Source organism: Rhincodon typus, unplaced genomic scaffold (assembly GCF_021869965.1).
Source record: "Rhincodon typus isolate 14 unplaced genomic scaffold, sRhiTyp1.1 hic_rhity00000944, whole genome shotgun sequence".
In the NCBI taxonomy this organism is placed as follows: Eukaryota; Metazoa; Chordata; class Chondrichthyes; order Orectolobiformes; family Rhincodontidae; genus Rhincodon; species Rhincodon typus.
The window spans coordinates 1-9634 of record NW_025966582.1 but is presented as its reverse complement, the minus strand read 5'-3'; the positions used below and the strand labels follow the sequence as shown (position 1 = coordinate 9634).

General features: G+C 39.7%; 1 long non-coding RNA gene across 1 annotated transcript; it reads left to right on the top strand.

The window, feature by feature from the left end:
* Nucleotides 1–2900: 2900 nt before the first annotated feature.
* On the top strand, nt 2901–8941 carry LOC125481126. The gene is made up of 3 exons (XR_007261220.1): nt 2901–3013; nt 3768–3875; nt 8765–8941. It is a non-coding gene; the product is annotated as an uncharacterized LOC125481126 (long non-coding RNA).
* Nucleotides 8942–9634: the final 693 nt, after the last annotated feature.

Genomic DNA, 9634 nt, shown 5'->3' with positions numbered 1-9634 from the left:
TCTGTCAGGTCCACTTTACTTTTGTTGTCATACTTCAGTGAAACTTTTTGTGTAAACTGTTTCTTTCCCTCCTTCAGCTAGAGTTAGTGAGTACAATTATGATGTCCCTACTGAAAACCCAGTTGTGATCAGCTAACCCACTGCAACTAAACTGCTGTGCACAATTTCAGTGGATTGTTTCCAAACCAAAAATGAGCCAACTTCTTTTGAATGTTCATGATGTATAATATAAACTCATACAGCACTTTACAGGCTGCTGCTTCTCTGTTTTACCTTTCACATGGAATCAACTCCTTGAAGTTACCAAAAAGGTTGTTGATAACAGAGCAGTAGATGCTGTTTATTTGGATTTTAGTAAAACATTTGACAAGGTTTTGCACAGTAGACTAATTAGTGAACTTAGGTCACATGGGATTCTGGGTGAGCTTGCCAACTGGATACATAATTGGCTAAATGGCAGGAGACAGAGAATAATGGTGGAGAGTGTTGCTTTTTGGGCTGGAGGCCTGTGACCAGCAGTGTTCCAGAGATTGTTCTGGATCCTCTTTTGTTTGTCATTTATATAAATGGTTTGGATGAGAATATAGAAGGCATGGTTAGTAAGTTTGCGAATGATACCAAAATTGGCGGCATTGTGGACAGTGAAGAAGGTTTTGAGATTACAAAGTGATCGTGATCAAATGGGTCAACAGGCTGAAAAATGGTAGGTGGATTTCATTCTGGATAAATGCGAGGTATTGCATTTTGGTACAACAAACAAGGGTAGAGCTTATACAATTAATGGTAGGGCCTTGGGCAGTGTTGTAGAACAGGGGGACCTAGGGGTGTAGGTACATAATTCTTTAAAGTTTGTGTTACATATAAACAGGTTGGTTAAAAAGGCATTTTGGCACGTTTGCCTTCATTGCTCGGTCCTTTGGGTATAGGAGTTGGGGTTGTACAGGACATTGGGGCCTCTTCTGGAATACTGTGTCCGGTTCTGGTCACCCAGACACAGGAAGGATATTATCGAGCTGGAGAGGGTTCAGAAGAGATTTTCCAGGATGTTGCCAGGTATGGAATGGTTGAGTGATAAGGAAAGGTTGGATAGACTGGGACTTTTCTCACTGGAGTATAGGGGTGACCTGAAAGAAGTTTATAAAATAATGAGGTATAGGTACAGTTGATGGTAGTTGTCTTTCCCTAACATGGGGAATTTCAGGGGGCATATTAAAGTGAGCGGAGAGAGATTTTAAAAAAGACATGAGGCAAATTTTTTACATGGAGGGTGGTTTGTGTGTGGAATGAACTTCCTCATGAAGTAGTGGATGCGGTTACAATTACAACATTTAAAATACATTTGGATGGATATATGAATAGGAAAGGTTTGGAGGGGTATGGGCCAGAAGCAGGCAGGTGGGACTAGTTTAGGATTATGTTCAGCGTGGGCTGGTTGGACCGAAGGGTCTGTTTCTGTGCTGTATGACCATATGACTCTGACTGTATGAAAAGATTTACAAGGGTGTTTTACCGGGACTGGAGGCTTTGAGTTATTTGGATAGGCTGGGACTTTCTTTTACCTGGAACGTAAGAGGTTGAGGGGTGACCTTTTATAGAGGTTTTAAAAAATCATTAGAGGCATAGATAAAGTTAATAGCGAAGGTCATTTCCCTGGAGTGGGGGAATTCAAAACTAAGAGGCATATTTTTAAGGTGAGAAGAAAGATTTGAAAGGAACCTAAAGGGGCAGCTTTTTCTCACAGGGTGGTTCATCTCTGGAATAAACTGCCAGAGGAAGCAGTAGATGCAGGTACAGTTACAACATTTAAAAGACTTTTGAATAGGTACATGAAAAAGGTTTAGAGGGATTATGGGCAAAAAGCAGGCAAATGGGACTAAGTTTAGTTTGGGGAAACTTGGTCAGCATCGATGAGTTGGACCCAAGGATCTGTATCCGTGCTGTATGTGTCTAATTATTAGCTTCAGACACACAGAAAACACGTAGGTTTCTGGTTTTACAATAAATGTTATTATATCCCATAAAATTGGTTTACATTTGCACTACCCAGAAACCAAAGATGTGTTGTCAGGCTAATGACCGTTGGCATTCACAATTGGTCATAAATCAATCACCAAATTATTGCAGGCTGAATCTCACTTTATACAAACCCTGGTGCCATACCATTTCCTCTCATACCTTCCCCTACTAGCAAAGTAACAGTGCAAAATGACGCACAATGAGTTTCAGTAATTTGCTTTTTAAAAGTACGGTAATTCCTTTCTCAGTCCTTTTACTATAAGACATCCTTTTCCAAATGCAGCCCACAATCAAAATAGAATGCATGGATGAGGTCTTCACACTAAATGTGAGAAGAATTAATAATGCAACATAAATGCACATAGATTAGGATCACCACCATCTGCAACCTCCCCTCCAAGTCACATACCATTCTGATTTGAAATGACATCACTGTTCTTTCACTATCGTCCTCAGGCCAGACACCTGGAACTACCCCGATAACAACACCGTTGGTATACCTGTCATCCACGATGCAAAGTTCAAGAAGGCAGCTCACTACCACCTTCTCTAAAGCAAGTAAAAATGGGCAATACAGTATTGGCCCAGCTGGTGACCCCCACATCTATGAATTAATAAATAATATTTCTCATCATTTACAGTTAATTGGTTTGCCAGAGCTGACCAAGAGCAATCTTTCTGATCCGTTAAAGTACAGTAAATGGTATAAAGTTGCAAACCCCAAAACAAAATCAGAAAATAGAGTTCTGATGAAGGGCTGTGCATCTGAAATGTACATGTAGCTGTTCTATCCACATATGCCCTCTGACCTGTGATTTCAACAACTTTGGAAAAAAAATCAGGGTGTTGGTTCTGCAACTTTTTTTTTGTGAAATGACTCCAAACACCTGATCAGCCAACCATGGGTTTATAGTTGATACTTGTTGGTCTCTGTGAGCTTTATGCTTACTGACAGTCCCCGAGAAGGCTTGAGAAGCAGCTGTCCACAGTCACAGAGGTAAATCTATTTTGTTCTCAAAATCAACTGTAGTCAACAGAGATTCAGCAATTTCTGGATCTTGTTGAAGGCTTATTTTTTCTGAAATCTATGATTGTCTCAATCAATGACTTTTAGTCTCTCTTTCTCTTGCGGGAACTTACAGGTTAAGTGTGAGCACAGAACAGTCTCCAATCAATTGTTTTAAAATTTGAAATTCACTCGAGTAGTTGTAGCTCTGCACTTATACAAGGTGGGACGATTTAGAATGGTAATCATTGTGAGTATCAAGAAAGAGATTGAAAAACTGAGATTCATCTAAAATCTAAGAGGATTAGAAAATTTCACTAACTCTGTGTGCTGTGAGCAAATCCTTCAATATGAAATGTTTTTCCTAAATCAGATTAACTGTTGATGGATTTAAGTGATGAATAGAGGATTTCAATAATAGGAAGCACTTGAATGGGTTCATTTCATTTTAATTAAAGTTTTCTACAAAGAAGTAAAAGGACATACGTAACTATTATAGGGTCAGTGTTCTTTATTCCGATAACCAGGTGAAATGATTTATTTTAGGAATAAAATCCTAAACTGTTTATTTTGCAGATGAATATAAAAGATTGAGTCACAGAGTAACAGTTTATACAAAATAATGGATTTTTCTCCTACCAGAAGGCAGGTTAAGAGAAAGATTAATGGGCTGTTAAGTGAGCATTGTATTGATGTCTATAGATAAACATCTATATGAGCTGAAACACTCACTATTCCTTTGTAGGAGTTAAACCTTCATTATGTCCAAACAAAGGATTGTACGCCTGGAATGTGGGAAACCTAACCAGGCAATTTATGTGGTGGGAACTGTGCTCAACATCGACATTTACAAGTAAGTTGTAAAACTGATTTAATTTTTCTTTTTAGTAAATTAGTTGATCTTTGTACGTATGTTTGATCGAACATCATTTTGCAAATACTGGGCTTCTGAATTCTGAACTCTAAGGCACCTGAGCAAGGGTATCGACTCCCACTTGTTGTCTCATTTTCTCTCCCACTTGGTTTGTTTATGGCTTTGACCTGCTACTTATGAGTTTGAATTGCAATGACATGATTCATAGTGCAGGCTGATTATTGCGAAAGCAGAGGGACTAGGTGTCCGTTGCTAACCTTGTAAAAGTATTGTATCATTATGTACACTGCTGAAACATTAATCTATGCTTCGATATGACTATTCCAATTTTTTTTTCCTGGCCAGTTACCTGTTTTACACCTTCATAAATGATGCTTATTCAAAATGCCAATATCTCTATCCTAACTTGACCACATTCTGTTCACCAGTCACCCCTGTATTAATTGATCTACATTGAATCCCAGTGCTGAAAAATCTAATTTTTAAAATTCTCATTCATGTTTTCCAATTCTTTTTGTAGCCTCACCCCTCCTAATTTCTATAAACTCCAAGTCCCAAAATACTCCTCCAAGGCATCTGCATTCTTTGATTTCTGGCCTTATCTCTATTCCCGATTTTAATTGATACACAATTGACAGCTGGGTCTTCATCTGATGAAGTCCCAATCTCTGGCCAAGCCTCTCCATATGGAAGGCAGGTACTGACTTGTTAGTAGAGAAGGATGCTAGTAAGTACATGATTTTAAAACAGGAATTATATTGTACATGCATGCTCTGAAATAACACCCCACTCAGATCCTTGATTCCTGGCTATTTGCTTTGTGATGTGTTACCAGCTGAACCTCCTTCAATCTTGCCAACTAAGCTCCCTCCTGATTGGGGGTTGGTGTGAATTTGTCTCCACCACGGTGCTTTACCTGATGTGACAATGCTTTTGTTAGCTCCCATAACACAAGAAATTGGCTGTGGATATCATGGTTTTGAAGAATTCAAGATGTTTATTACAACTAATTATTACGAACAAAATTACATTTCTCAGCCACAAGTGTTAACAATACTAAGCTAATGGTTTCCAACAAAGTGTCATGCTTCCAGTGATCTGAGGTAAGATGGAGTATGGAATGTTTTTACCTTCAGGTCACATGCTATGATTTTATGAGTATGTCTCTATATATGCTGCCTGTCAGATATAATACAACAGATATTTTTCAGCTGTTAGAAAATGTCACTGACTGGCTCAAGCAGAGTACATTTTGTATCCTTGCTTCCCTCAGTTTCTTACTTAGTGTTTAATTTCTCTCTGTCTCTCAGTTCAGTTGGCTGGGCGACGCAAGCAGTCCAGTTTAATAGTCATAAAGGTATACAGCCACAGAAAAAGACCCTCCAGAATGGAACCTGGACAGTTGAGTTCAGGGAACTTGAGTTTGCTCTGAAGCTAAAAGTAACAGCAAATTTAGGGTCCAGACCCGAAACGTCAGCTTTCCTGCTCCTCTGATGCTGCTTGGCCTGCTGTGTTCATCCAGCTCTACACCTTGTTATAGCAAATTTTGTTTTCAGGTATCCCTGGCAGAGATACCAGATGAAGGGGAAAAAGCATATTGTGACTGCAGAGAAAATTTGCCCAAAGCAAATCGAGTGAAGTTGTCCCAATCTGCGTCTGAAAAAAGAGCCTTAGTGGGGAAATCATGGTGACTCTTCACTGAGGTTGTGGGTGTTTGTCAGGATCTTGCTGGGGGTATAAGGGTAACGTCAGTCCATCTTTTGTCTGATGTTTGTAATGAAAACTTTCCAACCTTTCTTTTTGAGATATATAATATACTTTGTTTTTCTTCTTGTTTAATAAACATTTTATTCTTTGCATTAAAAATGCATTGGTGGCCTCTTGCGAATATGTGTAGTAATTGGTCTGCACAGTTTAACAAAATAGTTTGGATCAACAAGCCAGGTTGACACTCTGAGATCTGACTCATCAAATATTAACGTAAGCTGAAATCAAAACACTGATAAAATGCAAGTCCTTTCTCTCTTTTTGCAATCCAAAATGGTCACTGTACTTGCCCAAAAGACACCTACACATGCATAAATTGCCATAATTAACATGGTTTAAAATAGCTTCTTGCACCTGATTGGCATAATAATGAAGTATGTATATAAGGAACTTGTGAATTTGTGGGGCACCCAGCTCTTCGACCATAGCTGATCTGAATATTCCACATTCCTGGCTATTCCTGGTAACCATTCACCCACTCGCTTACCGAGGGTCTAGTGACCTCCACCTTAAAATTATTTAGACTCTCCTTTTGACTGCTGTTTGAGGAAGAGATCCAAAGACCCATTGTGAGTGTCATTTGCCTTCCTCTGACAGTTCTGTAATATGAAAGAACTGTTGAAATGGAAGTACGACTTTGTATTTGAGGGAGTCCTGAGTGGAATGCCATCTCAGAAATGTGGAAGTCCCTCCTTTCTTTTAAAAAGTAAAGAAGGGCCAGTGAGTCAAAAATCCACCCTCTTTCTAAAGAATGCTACAGCCAAAGAACAAAAAGATGATAATTAAAAGTTTTAATAAATGGGATGAGAGGCGCATGCAGATTGCAGAAGGATATGCTACACCTCTGATCTGCTAAAGTTTGCTGGGATCACTTTAACTAGGACTAGAGGGCATCGCCTCAAAATAAAGGGAAGGAGATGTAGGACTGAGGTCAGGAGGAACTTCTTCACCCAAAGGGTTGTGAATTTGTGGAATTCCCTGCCCAGTGAAGCGGTTGAAGCTACTTCGCTGAATGTTTTTAAGGTAAGGCTAGATAAATTTTTGAACAGTAAAGGAATTAAGGGTTATGGTGAGTGGGTGGGTAAGTGGAGCTGAGTCTCAAAAAGATCAGCCATGATCTTATTGAATGGTGGGGCAGGCTCAAGGGGCCAGATGGCCTACTCCTGCTCCTAGTTCTTATGTTCTTATATTAACTCATATGTTATGAGGACTACCTGGCTGAACTTGTGTGACAAGAGCTACATGCTATAGCAATTGCAACATGAAAATTTGGGTTGTATAAATTTAAAATCTTTGGTATAAAAGAGGCTTTAACTCTCCAGATGTGCAGAGGAGCTAACTGGCTGCATGGTGATACTTGGGGCTTAGAATTTGCAACTGCATGCAACACACACAGCTATTCTGTATTTCAAGGTTTAATAGGAAATCCAATTAAAAATATCTTCAGCATGACCAGAAAGACACCTAACAGGCAGAAATAATGTTTAAAGTTGGCAACATCATTTTCAGTTATGTTGACATTTTCAATGTAATCTGTGTAAGTACTATTTTACTTATGCATACATTATCTATCAAAAATTTTAAAAAAAGTGTCATAGCATCATCCCAAAGGATGTCATAAGTGGTACCTTGACCTTAATGTTACGTGAAGCATTATGTTGCAACATTCCTCCACAAAAAAGCAGTGAGATATATCTGGAAACCATCTAGATGAGAAAATCACGAATGTCTTACAATGGAAACACATAAATTGCATAACGTTCTGACATATGTTGGCAATTGGTTGTGGCATATAGAGTAGAGATAAAGGGAATATAGTCTGATGCATGGGTTGTGTGAAATGGTATTCCCTAGGAATCTGTACTCCTGGCCTCTACTTGCCACTATTCGAATCAGTGAATTGGATGAAGGAATTGCGAGTTGTGCATGCAAGTTTGTAGATTGCACCACATTAGCAGGAGATTTCAGAAATTAAGTGAGTAGTGAATGGAGTTCAACATGGAGAAGTGCATGATCGTTCACTTTGTACCCAAGAAAGACAAACAAAATTCTGGAAGTACTCAGCAGCTCTTTAGTTACATGTTTCATGAAAGCACCCCAAAGCAGCATCTGAAAAAGTACAAACAGTATGTTGGTGTTGTAAATTTGAGTTACTTCAAAGCTCTACTGTTTATATCCTACTCGCACAGAACCCACCACCCTCCTGTGGCTGTCAAACATTTGGCTGATAGTCTATTACGGCTTGATTTTTACATTCTACATCCTGTGCAATGATCCTTTACATTGTGAAGATGCAGCTATCAGAAACAAGCAGCGCAACAGCCCTTGGAGATGCACACAAGCATGTTCATGCATCATCTTTACAGAAATGTGCAGTACTTTCAAACACAGAGCCACATGCAGGAAAGTTAAGGCCTCAGTGATTCCATGTTGAAATCCTTCAGTGGCCTTGCTCCCTTCCATCTCTGTAATCAACCCGACAATCCTCCAAAGATTCTTCATTCCTCCAACTCTGACCACTATCTCCTAGATTCTATGCACCACTATGTAACTGCTAAGGCCCAGAATGCCGTCTTCAAATCTCTTTGCCTCTCTTTCCTCCTTTTAAGATTATGTGAAAATCAGTTCCTTTAATAAAGATTTGTCATCGGTCCTGATGCCTGGTTTTTGAGTTGTCAATGGTTTAAATGTTATTACCCTGCCTCGATCAAATAGTGCCTTTTCATATCAGCTGTGATCTTCTGAGAGCTGTCTTTCAATTCCTGTTGTTGCTGACTGTAAGAATCTCTGAGCAGAGGCAATCAGGGCTGGGAATTGAGTCCAGCATTGTACTTCTACAAGTTAAGATGCTGCTTTTAATGCATCATAGCAAGTGAACATTTACCCTTTAGGTCTCTAATCAAAAATGGTGCCCATCTTGTGCGGATTTGGCGCATTTGTAAAATGCGGACTAATCTCATTACCGAGAGGTTAAAGATTCCTTGAACTGAGTTAATGGATGGACATCATTGCCAGTTCAAACCCTATTTTGAAAACAATTACATCCTGTTTTGAATTGAGTGATCAATTATCTGGACTTAAAATATTTTCTCTTTCCCCAGGCCGGCACCTCTAGGATCCCAGTTCTTTGAAGTGCGCTCCAGTCCTGGTGTCAAATGTTCCATTTTAGATGTACATAATATGACTGTTGCAGCTGATCAGGCAGCAAGGTGGACCCTGAACAATGGGACCTTGCTTGTGGTCACAATGGAAGAAATAAGCAAACATGTTGATGATAACAAGGTAAGATTGCTGCACCTCTGCAGGCATGCCCTGGTGTGGAGTGACAGCCATCCAACTCAGTGTGATTTGCTTTTTAGACTTCCCATGTGGCAAATCTCCTGCCCACTGTAGAGTGAATATCAACTGATGAGGTCCTTGCATGGGAATTAATTATCCACCCAGGTCCCAAATGACACAGGGGGCAGGAATGCCACCCTTGAATGCTCCCTACTGGATGTAATTGGTTAGAGTGTTGGCAGTGACACCCACACTTCTGCAACCCCTCTCAGTCCTGCCCCTGCTGTATGCAGCTCCCGAAACCTCACCCTATATGAGAGCCCCTTAAAGCACATCGTTTGCAGCTAATCACACTGTTAGTTGGTATAAAGATCGTTATGTCCTTGGAGGAAGCATGTTCACAGCAGTATATTAGACTATTATTCAGTCTAGCAGTAAGCCCTGCCACTGCTTCGCTGTCTTTACCGAGAACATAAATTTACATTTGAGACAAATTGGAAGATACCATTAAACTGGACTCCTTTTTTAATCTATGCTTTAATGTTGCTATTGAAAATATTTCCGAGGAAAGTTGAGGATTAATCATATTTGTGCAGGTTTGGAGTCACATGTAGACCAAACTGGGTAAAGACAATTCTTAGAAAAGTCCACCAATTTCATCTTAAGCTATGGTTCTGTTGGATCAGGCACAA